Source organism: Triturus cristatus, chromosome 2_1 (assembly GCF_964204655.1).
Source record: "Triturus cristatus chromosome 2_1, aTriCri1.1, whole genome shotgun sequence".
NCBI classification, from domain to species: domain Eukaryota; kingdom Metazoa; phylum Chordata; class Amphibia; order Caudata; family Salamandridae; genus Triturus; species Triturus cristatus.
The window spans coordinates 659,371,212-659,391,066 of NC_140581.1; the positions used below are offsets into that span (position 1 = coordinate 659,371,212).

The 19,855-nt window shown below is 50.8% G+C and overlaps 1 protein-coding gene across 2 annotated transcripts in view; it reads right to left on the reverse strand.

The window, feature by feature from the left end:
- The window catches only part of FBXL17 (F-box and leucine rich repeat protein 17), a 1,841,864-nt gene that overhangs the window by 1,735,384 nt on the left and 86,625 nt on the right, over positions 1-19,855 (reverse strand). The window lies entirely within an intron of this gene.

The following is a 19,855-nucleotide window of genomic DNA, read 5'->3' on the forward strand; positions in this document are numbered from 1 at the left end:
ACAGAGAAGGAATCTTCCGTCTCTCTGAGTGGAGTGCTCGCTTACAGCCACAAGGACATCTAGTCTTGCAAAGAATTAGCTTGGAAGGAAATAAAGTTGTTACATCGCTGCCTTCTGTGCACCTCTCCAAGACAGCACGACATTTGCATACAGAAGTAGCAACACATGTGCTCAACAGGAAACCATTGGAAACTCGTGTATAAGGAAAAGCCAGATAAGGGAAGGGGTTAGTCACACGGACCACATGCTGATGGGTCATGGGGACATGCTTTAAGATCGTATTCCCACAGCAGGCCAAGCAGCGAATAAGGTATGCGGTAAAAACTAACGTGACTTGGTCTGCAGTAAATTAGTTTGGCGATACAGCCAAGTATTCATATGACTGGAGATACTTTCGAATAATATATGGGTATTTTAGAGTAATAGGGGAGAGTGATAAGATACACTTGAGGCTTTCCTTGCGTTGGCGCTGGCTTTAAGCGGCCATCCCTCTGTGCCTGCAATTTAGAAGGGGGGGCTTGGGGGAGGTGGCGACCGAAGGGAGTCCCCGCCCCCGGGCAGTTTGGGAGGGGGCGTGTAGGGGGCGTGTGGGGGGGCGTGGCTGGCCCCGCGCGGCCTTTTTTTAAAAATTGGGCTCCTTTTTCCTAACTAAATGCAGCCCAGGTATAAATGCTTTGGGCGCCTGCTCCCGGCCACCATTTTAGGTTTGGTGACCTGGTGGCTGGGAGCTAGGCTAGTGCTGTGTGTTTTTTGTCAGGGTCAGTTAGTGTTGGTCAGTGCTATTTTCGCTGTTAGTAATGGCGGAAGGTGATTATCGTGTGTTGGAAGCCCTCCGGCTCCTGAGTGAGGCGGGCCGGATGGACCTCGTCGTGGGTGAGGTGGCGGGGCCGTCGCGTCCCATGCGACGGGCCTCGGCGGGCGTAGCGGCGGCGGTGGCGGCGTGTACTTCGCCGAAGCGCATGAAGCCCATGGCGGTGAGTGAACGGGGCCGCCAGCGCGCTCGGAGGGCGGCCCCAGCTGTCGGCGTTCAGCGGAGGGCGCCCGTACCGGTGAGGGAGTTGGGAGGTGTGAGTGAGGAGGGTCGGGAGGGCTGGTGCGCGGAAGAGGTGGCGTTTAGGGGGCCGGCGTCAGCGGGGCGCTCGTATTCTTCCCCCGCGGTGAGGGGTAGGAGCGGGGGAGGGCGCGTATATGAGAGGCGTTCCTCTTCTTTGCCTGAGGCGCCGGCGCTGTATAGGTCGGAGGCGGTGACGGGCGCGGTGCGGGTCGAGAGGTCGCGCGTGTGGCGCGTGTCACCTGTTCTCCTCGCGCGTATGCTGTCAGGGAGGCGGGTGCCAGAGCGGGCGGCGCAGGGGGCGTGAGGGCCCAGCAGGTGGCCTCGCTTTCTTTGCAGGATGCATTTGTAGAGCAGGACAGCGTGGGGCAGGGCATTGTCGTTTTCGAGGGGTCTAGGGAGGAAGGAGAGCGAGGTGTGGTGGGGGCCACGGGAGGGGAGAGCCCGCTATTGTTTTCCCCCCCCTTTATCTACAAGGGGCGGGCCGGGGTCTGTAGGGACGAGTTCTATGGGGGAAGGGGAGTGGGCCCAGGTGGGGGGGTGGGGCTCTCAGCAGGAGTTACTTTTTTCTGGGGACTTCGGGGTCCCGCGGGCCTCTGTGTCTTCGCGTGGGGGGGGGGTTTTGTTCGCTGGGGGTTCAGGAAGGTCGGGGTAGGGCAGGAGCGAGTGTGGGGGATGGCGAGGAGGAAGTGATGGTGTGTGGGGATTTGGAGCCAGCTGGGGGAGAGTTGGCTTGGGACGGTCTGGATATTTTTCCCTCCTGGTCTGAGGGGGTTCGGGGGAGTGGGGGGGAAGCGGCGTTGGGCTCTTTCCAGGTCCGGAGGCGCGGGGGAGTTTTGGAGTCGGGGGTAGGGGCACGTGGCAGTTCGCGGGTTGGCGGGGTGTCGCGGGCGACGGGAGAGGCGTCTGCGGTGGTCCAGGCTATGCTGGAGTGGAGTGGGGATGAGGAGGGTGTGTCGCCGGCGTTTGCGGACGGTAGGGTGCAGGCGGGTTTTTCTGGGGGTCGGCAGTCTAGGGAAGTTTTTTCAGGTGAGCATAGGGCGGGTGGCGCGGTTAGATTGCAGGGTCCCAGCACACCAGTCCAACCTTTTTCTTTTCAGGTCAAGAAGAGTAGCAGCGCAGCAGACTCGGTAGGGCGAGGTGCGGCCCAGTATCGCCGAGGAGAAGGGAGGGTGAGGCCTTGCGCGGCACATTCCGTACCAACGGGGGATCCCGTCACGGCCAGCTCGCGAAGGTCCGGCGCGGCCTCGCTGGCCCCAACGTCACGGCGGTCAAGATGGTCGGATTTTTCAAACAAGATGGATGGTTATGTGGCTCAAAGTAGGGGGGAGGACCGGCGTGTACAGTCGGCTCCCCCGCAAGCTGGTTTTAAGGCCGCGGAGGCCGGTTGGCATAATTCTGGGTCCGGTAAGGCCCGTGTGGTGGAATTTGCTGAAGAAAATTTGATGGTGGAAGAGCCACTCTTGCTTGATTATGAGGAGGACAGCCCTGAAGAAGGGGAAAAAAGGGGTTTTGAGGAGGGGGGTCACTCTAATGTTTCTCGCAGTATGTTACAGGTGTCTGGTGCGGCACACATTGCACAGCCAGTGGTGGCGAAATCCAAAGGAGAGCACGGCCCGCCGGCGAGGGCGCATCCTCCAAGGGATCATTCTGAGAGGTCGGCGAGGCGGTCGGAGTCGGTCCGCACACCCTCCTTGGAGCCAGGTGAGAGTGCTAAACCACGGGCCAAACCTATTATGGTGTCTGTGGGGTCGGGGGAAGATGGGGATGGGGGTGTTTTGGAGGGGAGGCTATATAGAGGAAAATATGTGAAAGATGCAGGAGTTGGTACGGGGTCAGAGGGAGCGGTTCTGGGGGCTAAGGTAGAGACTGGGTCAAATACGGAGGTAAGTGAGGGTAAGGACAAGCCTCTGAGCAAAGAATTAAAGATTAAGAAGCTCCCTTATATGGGGGTGACTAAGCCTTTAGGCGCCCATTTAATGTTGGCGACCAAGGAGCGGATTTGGAAGGGCGAATATGTGGAACTTCTGAAGCTATTACACAGGGAGGTGAGGTCTAAGGAGGGCTCTAAGGAGGAGGAGTATGAATTGGCGAAGCGCCCTAAGGTGCCGCTGACGATTGAAAATTGGACGGCGGCATTTTTAATTTATGCCAGTGTCTACTGTGAAAAATTTCCCGAGCGCTGTGTGGCCATATTTAAGTATATGGACGTCATACGGAAGGCCCAGATTACAGGCAATGGGTACGCTTGGGCACAGTATGATGAAGAATTTAGGGCCCGCATGGCTTGGGACTCGGAGGCAAAGTGGGGTGAGCTTGATAATGATTTGTGGCAGCATACCATGGGGGCTGCACCAGGAGGTAAGACTATTTTCACGGCTAGTGGTCTGCCTCTAGTTTACCGGCCCTTTCAGGGCAAGCCCACCCGGGGTGGGGTGGGAGGCTCAGCCGCGTCACAAACTGGGGTCGGAGCTTGTTGGGATTTCAACAAAGGCCTATGTACGCGGGAGTACTGCAAATATAGGCACGAGTGTTCCAAGTGCGGCAAGCGCCACTCTCTCGTCAATTGCTGGGGCGTTAGGCCACCAGGCGGTCAGCAAGGGCAGCAGGCAGGCGCAGGGATGTCTAGCAATGCGCAGCAGTCACAAGGTGGTCGGGGAGGTAGGGGCGCACAGGGTTCTGGGCCAAAGGGCTCCTACGCCAATTAAATTGGCTCAGCTTGGGGAAGCATTGAAGGGTTACGGGGATTTGGTGGCAAAGCAGACAATTCTTGATGGTTTCAGGTGGGGTTTTCATTTGGGGTACCACGGGCCCCGGCAGAGAAGGTGGGCGGATAATTTGAAATCCGCCTCAGAACACGCTCTGGTGGTGCGTGAAAAATTGTGTAAAGAAGTGCAGGAGGGGAGGATGGCAGGCCCGTTTGGAGAGTGGCCAGTTCATAATTTGATCATTTCCCCTATTGGTGTGGTGCCCAAGAAAGAGGAAGGGCAGTTTCGACTGATTCAACATTTGTCATGGCCTGAAGGGTCGTCAGTCAATGATTTTATCGATGAAGACGCTGCTTCGGTGTCATACTCCTCAGTTGACGTCGCCATGTCACTTGTTGTGACCGCGGGCGCAGCTGCAGGTATGGCAAAGTGTGATATCAAGTCGGCTTTCAGGCTGCTACCGGTTCATCCGGACGATTGGCCGTTGTTGGGTATACAGTTTGAGGGTAAATGGTATGTGGACAAGGCCCTACCAATGGGCTGCTCGGTGTCATGTGCTCTGTTTGAACTTTTCAGCACTTTTTTGCAGTGGTTTTTCACGCATCGCACTGGTCACAGCTTGGTCACCCATTATTTGGATGATTTCTTCTTTGTGGGCTCTCCGGGCTCTTCGGAGTGCCGGCAGGCTCTGGAGTCTTTTCAGGAGATTATGGAGGAATTGGGGGTGCCTTTGGCGCCGGAGAAAACAATGGGACCTGATACTGTTATCTCCTTTTTGGGTATTGATCTGGACTCAGTTGCAATGCAGGCCCGTTTGCCCGAGGATAAGAAATCCAAAATGTTGGCGTTGCTGGACTTGATGTTGGCCCGGCCGAAGGTGACAGTGAAGGACATTCAGGTGCTGTTAGGCCATTTGAATTTTGCTTGCAGGGTTGTACGGGCGGGTGGGACGTTTTGTAGGCGTCTGGGCCGGGCTTTGGCGGGTCAGCATTTACCTCACCATCATGTGCGTCTGTCAGCAGGTGTGAAGGAAGATCTGCGCATGTGGTCCTTTTTCTTACACTCCTTTAACGGAGTTCCACTGGCCAGAGATGAGGATGTGCAATGGGACGTACAAATGTTTTCAGATGCAGCGGGCAGTGATGGTTTTGGCATCTACTGGCAAGGGCGTTGGTGTGCAGAGAAATGGCCGCAGGAGTGGAGGAATGGTGGGCGGAGCATTGCCTTTTTGGAGCTTTTTCCGCTGTTGGTGGCGCTGACCATTTGGGGCAAGCAGCTGGAACATAAGAGGGTCCTGTTTCGTGTGGATAACATGGCTGTGGTGCAAATCGTCAATAGGCAGTCGGCTAGGGACGAGCAGATCTTGAAATTGATGAGGGTGTTTGTGTTGGGCTGTTTGCATTACGATATTGCATTCAGGGCTTTGCACGTGCCAGGTGTGGACAATGACATTGCGGATGCTTTGTCTCGTTCGCAGTGGGAGAGGTTCCGTGGGCTGGCCAAGGAGGCGGACAGGACACCGACCCCGATGCCGGAGCACCTCTGGTCTGTCGGCAACGTAGGGTATTTCAGCTGGTGGTAGGTTCTCTGTCTGCGTCAACTCGTGCATCGTATGCTCTGGCATGGAAGGAATTTTTGGCTTCAGGAGCGCGTAGGAGGGAAGAAGGGTGGCGCAGTTCAGAGGATGTAGTTCAGTTTATCCTTGACTTCATCGACAAGGGTTTGTCTAGAGTCACCATTGCGGGGAAGTTAGCAGGGATTTCTTTTATGGGTAAGCTTTTCTGGGGCTATTCCCCGTCTGCTGGGGAAATAGGACGCAGGATGCTCGAGGGCTGGGCTAGGGAGCGGGGGGGGAACTGTGATGTCCCGTTTACCTATTTCCTGGCAGATGTTAGCTCGTTTGTTGACAGTTTTGCCTGCGGTTTGCAGGGATGATTTTGAGGCTTCGTTGTTTGCCACCCTTATGGTGTTCATGTTTTTTGGGGCTTTTCGGGTTTCCGAGCTCCTCGGGACCAAGATAAAGAAGGGCATTCGTTGGCAGGACGTTTTCTTTTCGGACACGGGTGTAAACATTTGGTTGACTAGTTCGAAAACTGACCAGAGGGGGATGGGTACGGGGGTTTGGTTAGAGGCAGGAGCCCCCAGTTGCACGTGTCCGCTGCGTTTGGCAAGGCAATGGAAGATATTATCAGGGGGCGATTTGGTTTTCAGGCATATGAATGGGGCGCGCGTCACGGACTATCAGCTGCGCATGGTGCTGCGTAAGGGTTTGCAGTGTATGGGTCTGGATGGGGCCCAGTTTGGGACGCACTCTTTTCGAATTGGGGCGGCAACTGAAGCGCATAATCGGGGTTGGTCTCAGGGCGACATAATGCGCTTGGGGCGCTGGTCATCCGACTGTTTTAACAAATATGTGCGAGAACCTGCAGCGGAGGCGCTTGCGTCCACCTCTTTGGCTTGAGTCTCATTCTTGTTTTTCTTTTCAGGTTCGGTGGCTGGGCCACGTACAAAGGAGTTGACGGTGTGGATTGTGGGGCATTCCTTCGTCAAGTGGGCACACGTCCAAGCGTGCAAGAGTTATTTTGGGGGGAGTTTGGGTTTTAATGATAGCCTGTTTCGTTTGATCTGGAAAGGAAAGGGAGGTATGCTTTGGAGGGAGCTGATTCCGTGTTTGAACAAAGCCATGGTGAAGGGTCAATGCCCGGATATTCTTTTGCTACATTTAGGGGAGAATGATCTTTGCAGTGTTAAAGGAGTGGTATTATTGCGTGCCATGAAACGGGATTTGGCTTTGTTGAAGGAGAGATGGTCGGGTTGTCACGTTCTCTGGACAGAATTGGTCCCGCGGCGGGTGTGGAGAGGGGCAAAGAATCCCAGGGCGATTGACAGGTCCCGGAGGAAGGTGAATTTGGAAATCTCCAGGTTTTGCAGAGAGCTGGGTTTTGGGAGGGTGACGCACAAAGATATTCGTTTTGAGGCGGTGGAATTTTTTCGGGGGGATGGGGTCCATTTGTCGGGGTTGGGCATGGATTTGTATTTGTTGGAGCTTCGGGAGGTCTTGTCTCGGTGCTTGAATGTGCAGAATCAGGCTCGTGGTGTTTAAAGCCTCTTTTTTGGTTGGGGGGCAGAAAGAGGGGAGGGTAGTTGCACCGCCCCCCTCTTTCTGGGTGGCGGGGGTTATGGTGAATTTTCGATAGTTTTACCGGAGGTTGGTGGAGTTATGTTGTTGAGTTGGGTTATCGACAGGGAAAGGATAGGTTGGTAAGTTTAGTTCGGTTACACAGTTTGGGGGCCGATAGCTGTAAAGGGGCAGGCAGGGGAGTTTGTTTAACGGAAGGTTTGTATTTAGAGATTGTTGGGGGGGTTATACAGGAATGTAATGTTTGATATTGTTGTAATGTTGTATTGTACGGGCGGGGGCGGGCTCGAAGGAATTTAGGGGAGGGGGTGGGGGGCGGGGTTAGGTATGTTATATTTAGTGAGGTTTAGTTTTGGAAGGCGTTTCGGCCAAGGTTGTTAAATTGTAATGTGCACCTGTCTCCAATAAAGCGGCCTTTTACACACATTCCGTGGTCAGCGGTCTGCTTAGCCCCCCTCACCCCTCCCTCCCAAGGGGGGCTTGGGGGAGGTGGCGACCGAAGGGAGTCCCCGCCCCCGGGCAGTTTGGGAGGGGGCGTGTGGGGGGGGGGTGTGGCTGGCCCCGCGCGGCCTTTTTTTTGAATTTGGGCTCCTTTTTCCTAACTAAATGCAGCCCAGGTATAAATGCTTTTGGCGCCTGCTCCCGGCCACCATTTTAGGTTTGGTGACCTGGTGGCTGGGAGCTAGGCTAGTGCTGTGTGTTTTTTGTCCCCTCCCTCAAAAAACACTTTTGTTGGGTTTTGTCTTGTTTCCCCTTTTTTCTTTTTGTATTTTGGGCGTTTGCTGGGGACAGGTGTGCAGGGGTTTTGTATTCGCTTGTATTCTGTCGCTTGGAGCAGGTGCAGTGCGGGGGTTATGGTGAATTTTCGATAGTTTTACCGGAGGTTGGTGGAGTTATGTTGTTGAGTTGGGTTATCGACAGGGAAAGGATAGGTTGGTAAGTTTAGTTCGGTTACACAGTTTGGGGGCCGATAGCTGTAAAGGGGCAGGCAGGGGAGTTTGTTTAACGGAAGGTTTGTATTTAGAGATTGTTGGGGGGGTTATACAGGAATGTAATGTTTGATATTGTTGTAATGTTGTATTGTACGGGCGGGGGCGGGCTCGAAGGAATTTAGGGGAGGGGGTGGGGGGCGGGGTTAGGTATGTTATATTTAGTGAGGTTTAGTTTTGGAAGGCGTTTCGGCCAAGGTTGTTAAATTGTAATGTGCACCTGTCTCCAATAAAGCGGCCTTTTACACACATTCCGTGGTCAGCGGTCTGCTTAGCCCCCCTCACCCCTCCCTCCCAAGGGGGGCTTGGGGGAGGTGGCGACCGAAGGGAGTCCCCACCCCCGGGCAGTTTGGGAGGGGGCGTGTGGGGGGGGCGTGGCTGGCCCCGCGCGGCCTTTTTTTTTGAATTTGGGCTCCCTTTTCCTAACTAAATGCAGCCCAGGTATAAATGCTTTGGGCGCCTGCTCCCGGCCACCATTTTAGGTTTGGTGACCTGGTGGCTGGGAGCTAGGCTAGTGCTGTGTGTTTTTTGTCCCCTCCCTCAAAAAACACTTTTGTTGGGTTTTGTCTTGTTTCCCCTTTTTTCTTTTTGTATTTTGGGCGTTTGCTGGGGACAGGTGTGCAGGGGTTTTGTATTCGCTTGTATTCTGTCGCTTGGAGCAGGTGCAGTGCGGGGGTTATGGTGAATTTTCGATAGTTTTACCGGAGGTTGGTGGAGTTATGTTGTTGAGTTGGGTTATCGACAGGGAAAGGATAGGTTGGTAAGTTTAGTTCGGTTACACAGTTTGGGGGCCGATAGCTGTAAAGGGGCAGGCAGGGGAGTTTGTTTAACGGAAGGTTTGTATTTAGAGATTGTTGGGGGGGTTATACAGGAATGTAATGTTTGATATTGTTGTAATGTTGTATTGTACGGGCGGGGGCGGGCTCGAAGGAATTTAGGGGAGGGGGTGGGGGGCGGGGTTAGGTATGTTATATTTAGTGAGGTTTAGTTTTGGAAGGCGTTTCGGCCAAGGTTGTTAAATTGTAATGTGCACCTGTCTCCAATAAAGCGGCCTTTTACACACATTCCGTGGTCAGCGGTCTGCTTAGCCCCCCTCACCCCTCCCTCCCAACGTGGGTTGCGCCGCGGTAACGACGTCGAAAAGTGCAGGCACTGTTTTAACTCAAAGACCCAACCTGTCCCTGGACTGCTGAATTGACTGCATTGAGCATCATTTAAATACAAAAGATATTCCAGTGTCATAGGTGTTCCATACAAATTTCAGATTTTATTTCAAACTGTTAAAATGAAAAAGCAGCATTTTGCAACAGGTGCATCAAGCCATATCTCCAATAAATAACATTCACTGCCGACACTAGTCTTAGGCTTAGCCCTCCGCAGGGTCTCGCGGGATAACGCAAACGCACAAAAGACGAATGGCCTTTCAAGACGTTTTAACAACATTAACTTCAAAGTCGTAATTCATTATTATTCTTAAACCACAGTCCAATCAACATCTGGAATTTAAAATTTAAAATTAATTAAATAGTCTCTCGAGTCATTCCTCTATTATTGGTTCGATGTAACAAATTGGTTACGTCACATTATTAAAACCAAGTCCAAAACAGCAAAAGTAATAGGGATTTCAATGTATCATGAATGGTTCCAAGATACTAGGTTTCTTGAGGTCTATAGCGCCATCTACTGGGTTAATTTTAGAACATTCATTGATACGACACCAAAACAGCCTTTATCTACACATCACCTAGCAAGAATCAATTAAGTTCAAGCTTAAGGTAGCGTTCATTATTGTAAAGCACAGAAAAGGCAAGGTTTAGCCAACGGGTTAACATTGCTTCTTTTTGTTTTAAGGACAGGCCTCTGTCACCCCTCGTTATATTTTGCGATACTCTATCGATTTAAATAAATCTAAAGACATCTACATTACGCTCATGTTTTTCTTAAAAGAAAGTTCCGCGGTGGCACAACTGAGACTTTCAGTGGCTCTGTTATGTTCCGCAAATTGCAATGCGCATTTTCGGACTTCTGGTCATGCTCCCAATGTGTTTACCGTAAAGGCAAATTATAATGGACACTAAAACGATGCTAAACAGATAATTAGTATTCTAATTTCGCAATCAAACAATTTATTTGTCCGATTTCCAAAATATTCCGTAGAACTCTGTGGTAATTTGCCCATTTTGCAGTGTCCACAGGTACAACGGCCCTTGGGCAGGGGATGGAGTCATTTTATTCCTTCCTTAGTCGGCATTTCAAGATAGCGGTCACACAGTTTATCTTTCCAATTTGATACTTTTTTGTACGCTTTTATACATCTGTCACCACAAACCACAGGTGCCAACAGAGTAAGCCCAAACACACCAGACTCACTTTGGCACAGTCACAGTTTAGAGACATGTAGGGGGCGTAAGCACCCGTTTTTCTCAATAAAAGACTGGCAGCATAGGAGATAAACGCGTCATGGTCAGAAACCGCATCCGCTCTACCCCTCTGGGACTAGAGGGCTCTCTAGAGAGCATGAAGGACATAAAACCTGGAACAACAAGCATTCGCAAAGACAACAGGTCTCGCCTATCCAAGAGCTATTGGCTTTGATAATATGTTTTAGCCATGCTGTACACCAGCGTGACTGCTGTTCAGCTTGGCTAAAAGGTAGTGGGGTTAGGAGTGGGTGCAGTAGTGTCGTAAAGTGGAGTAGAGTGGCGTGTTAGGGAGTGGATTGGAGTGGTGTAGAGTGGAGTGGCGTAGAGTTGAGTGGTGTGGATTGTCATGGACTGGTGTGTAGTGGTGTGGCGTAGAAGGTGTTGAGTGGAGAAGAGTCTTGAATAATAGAGTAGCGTAGAGAGGAGTAGATTGTCAGGGTGGAGTTGCATAGAATGGAGTAGTGTAGGAGAGTGGAATGGCACAGAGTGGAGTAGAGTTTTGTTGAGTTGGGTGGCGTATAGTGGAGTGGTATCAAGTGTCAGAGTGTAGTGGAGTGGTGAAGAGTGAAGAAGTGTGCCCTGGAATAGAATGGAATGGCAGAGTAGAGTGAAGTAGCACTGGTGAGTGGCATAGTGGAGTACAGTGTAATAGAATGGAGCAGAGGTTAATGGAGTAGAGCGTCACAGTGGAGTACCGTACAGTAGAGTGGCCTACAGTGAAGTGGCATAAAGTACAGCAGTGCAGAGTGGAGCGGAATGCAGTGGTGTACAGTGCATTGACATAAAGTGCAGGGACCTAGAGTGTAGTGGTGTAGAGTAGAGTGGAGCAGAGCAACGTGCAGTGGCATAGAGTAGGTTGTTTCAGAGTAGACTGAACTGGAGAGGTGCAGTGTAGAGTCCAAAGGTGTAGAGTAGAGTGGCATAGAGTGTAGTGGCATAGAGTAGACTGATGTAGAATGCAGTGGTGCAAAATAGACTTTACTGACCTTCACAGTTGATTGCTTCCTTCGCCGCACAGCTTTGCCTGAGAGCTGTTTCCCCAGACCCTTACAGGTCCTGTGTTCAATCCCAGGTGGTCAGTGGGGAGCATCTCTGTACTGCTGCTGCTCACTGACCCTGGTTTTCTGCTTTCTGCCTTTTTGCTCCTCTGCTCTTTTTTCCTTTTTAGCTATTTCTTCCTCTTCTATTATTTCTTGCTTTCTTATTTCTCCTTATTGTGCCTTTTTTTCCTCTTTCCTTGCAGCTGCTTATCCCCCGCGGGCCTGTCCCCCTCTAGCACTGTTTTCCCGCTTCCGCCTCCCAGCTGTCCCGCCGCCCCAAACACTACTTAATAGCGACCGCTGAGCGTTGAAGAAGCGACCTTCATGACCCCGTCAGTAGATCACTTCCCTCGCTGTACAGCTCCACGTGGTAGCTGTTGCCCCCTGCCCCAGGTCCTGTGTTCACTCTCTGGTGGTCCAGTGGGGAGCATCTCTGCTGCTGCTCTCTGCCTTTTTGCTCCTCTGCTCTTTTTTGATTTGTGTCTATTTCTTGCTCTTTTATTATTCATTTCTCTTATTTCTACTTTTTTGCACCTTTTTTCCCTTTCCTTGCCCCTGATCGTCCCCCCTGCCCCGCCCCCTCCAGAGCCATTTTACCGCTTCCCGATTTCCGCCTCCAAGCTATCCAGCCCTCCCAACAATACTTAATGGAGGCCACTGCGCGTCTGCGCCCGTCCGCGTCTGGACCGTGAACCTGGTCCCCGAACCATCCACCGCTATGACTCCAGCACCTTTCACGCCCTCAACATCGGACATTCCAATGCCTGCCAATTTGCGTCTCCGCAGAACACCCAAGACCAGTTCACCTGCCACATCTGCACCTTCACCGGCCTCCGCACACCAGATCCACCAACCGCATGACCCTCAAGAACCTGACCAGACCACCTCAGATGCATCCTACTCAACATTCGCTCCCTCAAAAGACACGCTGTGGAGATCTGGTACCAACTGGACTCCATCTCCCCGACATCGCCTTCTTTACAGAAACCTGGATGAACCCCACCTCAATCCCAGACACTGCAACTGCCATCCCAGATGGCTACAAAATCTTCCACAAGGACCACGTCAACCTAACAGGAGGAGGGATCGCCATCGTACACAAAAAATCACTCTGTATCACAACCAGCTTTGGTGACCACGCATCCGACATGGAGTAACTCCACTTCCAGATCTAGACCAACCTGAACGCCACACTTAGCGGAACCCTCGCCTGTAGACCTCCAGGACTCTCCCCCCCCCCCCCTCAGCGAAGCCATAGCCGGCTACATCGCTCACCACGCTCTAGCTTTAACGGACTACATCCTCCTCGCCTACCACAATTTCCACCTCGACAACCTTGATGACCACAACACCTCATCCCTACTGGAGAACCTTGCCACCATCTGACATAAATAACTGATCAGAACACCAACCCACTCAGCAGATCGCACACTCGACCTGGTAGTCTCCGCAAGCAACATCTCCTTCAGACACTCCTCCGAGCCACTCTGGACTGACCACCAATGTGCCCACTTCTCCTTAATCAAACCCACCGTACGCCACAATGCCCACTGCGATCCTCGCAGAAGCTGGAACTAGGTTACCGAAGATCAGATCACCGCCTCCCTCAGAAAAACCCCACCACCAACATCCACAGGTGCCAACACCTCAGAGTGCAACCTCCACCACTGGCTCTCCCACTGCGCCAACACACTGGCTCCACTCAGGAAACCCACAGCCAAGCAGCCCTCCAAGAAGGCCATCTGATTCTCCCCTGCCCTCCAGGAGTCCAGGCACATTAACAGATGGCTCAAGAAAAGATGGAGGAGCAGCAAGGTCATGGCAGACCATGCAGCCTTCAAATTGTCCGTTAAAACACGCCACCTCACCAGAACAACAAAGAAAGCAGCCATCCAGGAATGCATCAATGCCAATGCACACAACAGCAAAGAACACTTCGCCATGGTAAAAGAATTTGCCAAACCCAGCACAGAGGCAGCAGACATTCCCCCTTCACAAGACCTGTGTGACAACCTCACCACCTTCTTCTGCACAAGATCAAGGAGATGTATGACAGCTTTGCCAACCAAGACCCACCCCCCCACCTGCTACCACCCCATCCAATGGCTACAGACCCCAGCAGATCTTGCCCAACTGGGCCACCCTTCACCTCTGATGACACTCAGGACCATGAAGAGCATCCACTCCAGGGCCCCCTCAAACCCCTGCCCTCACCACATCTTCACCAGAGCCAGCACCTCCATTGCACCTGAACTCTGCCGCACCATCAACTTCGCCATCAAATCAGCCACCTTCCCGGAAGACTGGAAGCACGCAGAGATCAACTTCCTGCTGAAGAAACCCTCTGCCGACCTGACGGACCTCAAGAGCTACAGACCAATCTCTCTGCTCCTCTTTCCAGCCAAAGTTATTGAGAAAGCCATCAACGCCCAACTCTCCGAGTTCATTCGAAAAGAACCACATCCTGGACCTCTCCCAATTGGGCTTCAGAAGCAACCACAGCACTGAGGCTGCTCTCCTTGCCGCTACTGACAACATCAGCCCCCTCCTCGACTGAGGCAAAACTGCTGCCCTCGTCCTTCTGGACTTCTCAGCCAATGTCAACACCTTCTCCCACCACACCCTCTGTGCAAGACTCCATGACGCCGGCATCCACCACAAAACCCTAGAATGGATCTACTCCTTCCTCACCGGCTGAACACAAAGTCAGACTTCCACAGTTCAACTCAGAACCCACAGAGATCAGCTGCAGAGTGCCTCAGGGATCCTCCCTGAGCCGCACCCTCTTCAACATCTACATGACCTCGCTTGCAGCCATCATCAGAAGCCATGGATTCAACATCGTTGTCTACGCTGACGACACTTCGCTGATTCCCTCCCTCACAGATGAACCCACAGCCATCAAGAGCAACTTCCACAACAGTATGAAGGCCGTCACCACCTGGATGAAGGACAGCTGCCTCAAGCTTAAGTCAGACAAGACCAAAGTCCTCATCCTGGGCTCCACCCCCAACTCCTGGTAGCCCGCAGCGCTCGGCATCCCCACCGCCCCTGCACAAAACTTCATCATCATCCTGGACTCCTCCCTCAGTGAACCGCCAAATCAGCATCGTGTCGTCCTCCTGCTTCCACACACTCCACCTGCTTCTTAAGCTCTTTAAGTGGATCCCCACCAAGTCCAGGAAAACGGTCACCCAAGCACTCCTCAGCAGCAGATTCAACTAAGCCAACGCACTATGCCAGCACCACCCAAAAACTCAAAAAAAAATTGCAGAACATCCAGCATGCCTCCGCCAGACTCATGCTGAACATCCCTCGACGCAGCCACATCACCAGCCACCTGAGAGACCTGCACTGGCTACCTATCAACAAAAGAATTCCCTCCAAGCTCCTCACGCAGGCCTAAAAAGCCCTCCTCAACCACCACCTCTCCATCTACACTCCCACCAGACATCTCCGCTTCCCCCAACTGGTCCTGGCCACCATCCCACAGATCCACCAGACCACGGCTGGAGGAAGATCCTTGTCCAACCTTGCTAAAAAGACCTGGAACTCCCTGCCTTTGAACCTCAGGCAATCACCATTGCTGCCACAATTCAGGAAGAACCTCAAGAACTGGCACTTCGACTGAACCGCAGATCCACCCCTAACACTCAGTGCTTTGAGACCCTCACGGGTGAGTAGTGACACACTGATTGATTGATTGGAGTGGCGTGAAGTGACACAGACTGTAGTGGTGTAGAGTGCATTGGCGTAGAGTGCAGTAGAGTGTCGTAGAGTGGTGCAGAGTAGAGTGCAGTAGCATAGAGTGCAGTAGCGCAGAATAGATTGGTGAAGAGTAGAGTGGTGAAGAGAGCAGTGGCATAGAGTACAGAGGTGAGGAGTAGAAGAGGGTGGCTTAGAGTGCAGTGGTGTAGACTGGCATAGCGTGCAGTGGCAAAGAGTGCAGTGGTGAAGAGTAGAGTGACATTGAGTTCATGGCGTGGAGTGCATTCTTGCATAATAGAGTGGTCCACAGAGCAGTGGCGCAGAGTGCAGTGGCGCAGAGTGCAGTGGCGCAGAGAGCAGTGGCGCAGAGAGCAGTGGCGCAGAGAGCAGTGGTGTAGAGTGTTGTAGAGTGCAGCCATGCAGGTTAGCTGGGGTAGTGTGTGCAGTTGGGTACCGTTCATTGGGTTTGAGACACGTGGTATTGAGTGCACTGGCATAGCGTGCAGGCTTTTAGAGTAGAATGGCGTAGTGCGCAGTGGTGTAGAGTGGTGAACAGTAGATTCAGTGGCAAAACGTAGAGTGCTGTGGCGTAGATTAGAGTGGCACGGAGTGCAGAGGCATAATGTGCAGAGGTGTAGAGTAGAATGTTTCAGGGTAGAGTGAAGTGACAGAGTATAGTAGAGTTGTGTAGATTGGAGTGAAGTGGAGGAGAGTGGAATAGAGTGGAGTATAGTGCAGTGACAGAGTAGATTGTTTTTGAGTAGAGTGAAGTGGCATAGAGTTGTGCAGGGACAAGTGGCGTGGTGAAGGGTAGAGTGAAGTGGCATAGAGCAGTGGCATAGAGTGCACAGGCATAGAGTGCACTGGCATAGAGTTGCACAGAGTGGAATGGCGCCGAATGGAAGAGAGTGGCATAGAGTACAGTAGGGTAGAGTGCAGTGGAATAGGGTGCAGAGTAGACTAGAGTGGCATAGATTGGATTGGCGTAGAGTGCAGTGGTGTAGAGTGGAATATAGTGCAGTGACAGAGTGCAAGGGTGTAGAGTGGAATAGAGCGCAATGGAACAGAGTGGCTCACAGTTGAGTGGGGCAGAGTGGCATAAAGTGCAGTGGAGTGGCACAGAGTGGAGTAGAGTACAGTAAAGTGCAGTGGCAAAAAGTAGATTGTTTCAGAGTAGCGTGAAGTGGCATGGAGTGCTTCATGGAAGAGTGGAGTAGTGTTGCAGAGTGGCATATAGTGGAGTACAGTGCCAGAGTGGAGTAGAACGTCATATTGGAGTACGATAGAGTTTGGTGGAGAAGAGTGAAGTGGCGTAAAGTACAGCGGTGAAGAGTAGACTGGCATAGAGTGTATTGGCGAAGACTGCAATGGTGTAGAGTTCCGTAGAGTGCACAGAAGAGTATAGTGGCGTACAGTGTGGCATAGATCAGAATAGAGTGCAGTGGTGTAGAGTGTATTTGTTTTGAGTAATGTGGCATAGAGTGCATTGGCGTTGAGTGCAGTGCCGCAGCGCAGACTAAAGCGGCTTGGAGTGGAGTGCTGCAGGGTAGATTTCAATGACGTAGAGTTCAATGGCACAGAGCGGAATAGAGTGTCATAGGTGCAGTGGTGTAGAGTGGAGTGGCACAGAGTGGAATAGAGTGCAGTAGAGTGGCGCAGAGTAGAGTAGAGGGCAGTTGCGTAGAGCAGATTGTTTTAGAGTAGAGTGCAGTGGCATAGTGTAGAGTGGTGCAGGGTACAGTGGTATAGAGTGCATTGGCATAAGTGCTGTGGCGTAGAGTGCAGTGAAGTAGAGGAGTCTGTTGCAGAGTAGATTGGCATAGAGTACATTGGCATAGAGTCAACAGACAGAGTGCACTGGCGTAGAGTGCAATGATGTAGAGTGGCGTAGAGAGCAGCAGCGTAGAGTGTTGTAGAGTAGAGTGATGCGTAGATTAGCATAGAGTGCAGTGATGTAGAGTGTATTGATTTTGAGTAAAGTGGTGTAGAATGCATTAATGTTGAGTGAAGTGGCGTAGAGTGCCTCAGCATAGAATAGAGCGGAGTTCAGTGATGCAGGGTAGATTGCAGTGGAACAGAGGTGAATGGCGTTGAGTGGAATAGATTGGCGTAGAGTGCAGTGGCATAGAGTAGATTGTTTCAGAGTACAATGCAGTGGCGCGCAGTGGAATAGAGAGCAGAGATGCACAGCAGAATAGAGCGGCTTAGAATGGATAGGCATAGAGTGGAGCGATGCAGAGTAGAGTGGGATGAGTGCAGTGGTATACAGTGCACTGGGTTAGAATGCAGATGAGTGGTGCAGAGTAAAGTTCAGTGGGGACAGTGCATTGTTGCAGAGTAGAGTGGTGTAGAGTTAAGTGGCATAGAGTGGAGTGGTGTAGATTGAAGTTGTGTGGAGTGGTGCAGAGTGCAGTGGCGTAGAGTGGAGTGGTGTAGAATGTAGTGGCAGAGTTAAGTGGCGCAGCATATGTTGGCATAGAGAAATGCAGAGTGGTGCAGAGTACAGCGCAGTGGCACAAAGTGCATTGCCATAGAGTAGGGTAGAGTAGTGGCATAGAGCAGAGTAGAGTGGCGTAGAGTGTAGTGGCATAGAATGCATTGGCATAGAGTGGTGCAGAGTAGAGTGCAGTGGCATAGAGAAGAGTGGAGTACAATGGCGTGGAGTGGTGCAGAGTACAGTGGAATAGAGAGCAGTGGCATAGAGTACAGAGGTTCAGAGTAGAATAGAGTGCAACAAGGTAGAGTACAATAGCATACAGTGCAGTGGTGTATAGTGCAGTGGCGTATAGTGTAGTGGTACAGAGTAGAAAGGGGTAGAGTTCAGTGTTGCAGAGTAGAATGGCAGAGTTGGGTGGTGCAGATTGGAATGGTGTAGAGTGCAGTGGTGCAGAGTAGTGTGAGGTACAGTGTATTGGCATACAATAGAGTGGTGTACAGTACAGAGGTGTAGAATGAAGTATCAAGCAGTGATGTGGAGTGGAGTGGCGTAGTGTGGGGTGGTGCACAGTAGACTACAGTGGTATATAGTGGTGAAGAGTAGAGTGGAGTTGGGTAAAGGAAAGTATGCACGGTGTGGTTGCGTACTGCCATTATAGAGATCACATCTTCCATCGAAATTACCATTACATTTGCAGAGACATTTAGTTTTACTGATACAATTATACAGTGCACCAACGATAATGTGTAGAAATGTTATCACCTACTGTATTAATTTGTTTTGATTGTATTCAAATATTTGTTTCCATCATACTTCTGAATTACCAAAAAGTGTTTTTCATTTGTGCTTTTCTAATTCTGATATACTCTGAAATATCCAAGTTCATTGGCAGATGTTTACATTTGGTTTTGTGCGAAGTAAAAAATAACATCGTACAGCCTTTCTCAAGCACACCACCTGCAGACAGCATGAGTGTCACATAAATCCTCTCACTCTGAAGTAAGAGAAAGAAAAGTAAACCCCAAGCTCTCTGGAAGACAGAGCCTGACATTTGACCTCGGTCTTTGAATGCACAGCAAATGTGATAAGAACATGATGTTCAGGCAAAATCCAGTATTGGTAGAAAATACAGTAGATAGAATTTGGGCAACAGAAGGTGTAAACTCAAGCTGGACAGCCTAAAACAAATAGAGCCAGCAAATAGAAAGCAAGAAAATGTGATTTGCAAACCACAAAGCCAATGGTAAGCAATGGGCGGAATGCATTCCCAGGGAAGATTTCCTAATGCCCCCAAGATGATGTTACCAAACTGACATTGTAAAAGAATAATGAAGCTAAGAAAGTCATAGGAGTTTCATAGATAGACTGGAGGTAGGAGACTGCACTGTGCTTGCGGGTGCGCATGTTTGCAGATGGTGTGCATGCAGCAGAACATGGCCACCTATGCCTGAATTAAAAGCAAGCTCGGAAGAAGAGTCAACAGATTTCCAGAGGATGAACAGTATTTAACAGAGTCAGGTATCCTCAGAATACAGCCCAGGTTAACCGTCTTCTCTGTCCTTCCACCTATGACTTAGTCTTTCTGCTACACTAGTTGTAGATCTTCCCCATTTCTATAAAAAAGTATTAATCATTCTGGGCATGTGTGTACACCCTCAAACCAATATTCTCAGTTTCATACAATCTCAATTTCCTCAATCTATCTCAAGACAGAGCACAGTACAATATGTAATGTACATCTTCCTCAATAAAAAAAAAGTAGTGATGCCCTGCGTTGCCTTTCACTTAGTCACCAAAACCACAACATGTAAAGACTGGATGTCTTTGCATAAAATTCAAGATTTGCTTCTTACGGGGTGGTTCTAGAATTTATGGGGCCACGGGGAGAAAGGGAATGTGTGAGGCCCCTCTAATTTGCACACTATGTTGACAACCCAGGGAAAAACCCATGGAAATGCTTCACACGAAGCACCATCAATTGTAGTCCTTTTGCATCTTGAAGCGACTTTCAAAGAAGTAACTTTCCTGGAATGGCTATCAGTAAAACAATAAAAGCATAAATAATACATGTATTATTTGAAGTTCTGTTAAGTGGAAGTACATTATATTAGTCAAACTGGGTGGACAAGTTTGGCGTGAGTCTCTCCAAAACATATATCTTTAATCAAAGGTTAACAAATTGTTTCCAGATTAGTGCAGTATGTATGTGATACTAACATAGCACAAACCTAGCTGAAAGGCAGTGGGGAGATGTACATGATTAAAGCCAAAAACACAGTCAACATGTGATGGTAGAGATAGTTGGTTTGTTGACTGTTACTGCATCAAGAGGAGGTGTTCTTTAAAAAGAGGAGTATTTA